Source organism: Elephantulus edwardii, unplaced genomic scaffold, assembly GCF_000299155.1.
Source record: "Elephantulus edwardii isolate Elephantulus edwardi_28Jun2011 unplaced genomic scaffold, EleEdw1.0 scaffold00330, whole genome shotgun sequence".
Taxonomy (NCBI): domain Eukaryota; kingdom Metazoa; phylum Chordata; class Mammalia; order Macroscelidea; family Macroscelididae; genus Elephantulus; species Elephantulus edwardii.
Window position 1 is genome coordinate 2465729 of NW_006400080.1, and position 1434 is coordinate 2467162.

The 1434-nt window shown below is 36.5% G+C and overlaps 1 pseudogene; it reads right to left on the reverse strand.

Annotated features, from left to right (window-relative positions):
- Positions 1–835: 835 nt before the first annotated feature.
- The window catches only part of LOC102862816, a 2049-nt pseudogene continuing 1450 nt past the window's right edge, over positions 836–1434 (reverse strand).

Sequence of the window (1434 nt, forward strand, 5' to 3'; positions counted from 1 at the left end):
CAATGCTCATAGCACCATTGTTTGCCATCTCAAGACTATGGAAATAGTTCACATAGCCAACCAAACTTGAATGGATTGAAAATTTTTGTACATTTACACAATGGAACACTACACAGGATACAGGAGCAATGATTTTGTAAATTACTTTCTAACTAGGGAGGGACTAGAGAGCATTTTGCTGAGTAAACTAACTCAGTCCCAAAAGGACAAATACTGTAAAAGAACATTATTGTAGAATGTGTATGAGAATACAAGTTGAGGAACAGGGACCGGAAGCAAAGAGGTGAGGATGGGAGGTGGGGGGGGGGACATGTTAATCATAGGGTCACACAATTTGATGGGTGGTGGTGGTGGTGAAGGAAAGGGGAAACATCTTGTGTGAAAACAATGTATTCTAACTTTGTAAATAAACAAGTACAAAAAAAAGAGATTAAACATAGAAAACTCATATGACTCATTCATTCTACTTCTGGGAACATACTTCAAGGAACTAAAGAAAAAAACCAACACAGAGACATGTACACCTATGTTCCTTGTGTCATAATTCACAACAGCAAGACTTTGGAAATAACCCTAATGCCATCAACTAATGAACAGAAAGAAAAACATATTCCCACAGTGGACTGCTATGCAGCACTAAAGAAAAAAAAAGAAATATTATTTTTTTTATTTTTTGTTTTAAAAACAAGTATTATTTATATATAAACATCTCAATTATACAGTAAAGACATCTAAATACATTCCGTTTATGTTAAGCTAATCATTTTACAAAGCTGACATAGTACAGAAAATGGTTCTGTGAAATGAAAGAAAAGCATCACTTGGGAAATTTTCTTCAGTTTTCCATCTTAATAGCTGATGATACTACACAGTCTTGTGCGATGTCTTCATATTCATATGTTCTCTTTAAGTAGGTATCTGTGAGGCTTAAGCTGGACATGCTTTGCAGTCCTTGTACTGAAGACAGCAGTCTAAGGGCAAAGCAGAGAGAGGAACTTGGACATAGTTCCTGAGATGCCACACCATTGTATAGAATTGGTATTGCACATTTCCAAAACTAGATCCATGGTTCTTTCACTGCAGTTTGTTATTTTCCAGGTTATATTAAAAGGTTCCTCTAGGTTCACAGTATCTGAGATTGCCTCCAAAGGCAACCTATCACCAATAACCTGAAGCCATTCTTTGAAGTTGGCTGGTCTGTAACCTTCCTCTTTCACCTAGACTTGTTTTCCATACTATATCCAGTTTTCCAATAACTGTAAGTCCTGTAATGATACCTGCTTTGTCGGCAATCTCTTTCTTGGCTTTAGGCAGTATAAGTACTGGCATGTATCCATTGGTTGCAAATAAACTCTTGACCCAAATGTAGATATGCTTTCTCCAACCTGGCTGACAGAATTTAATTCTGCTGTTATTGTTGTTGTTGTTATGTGC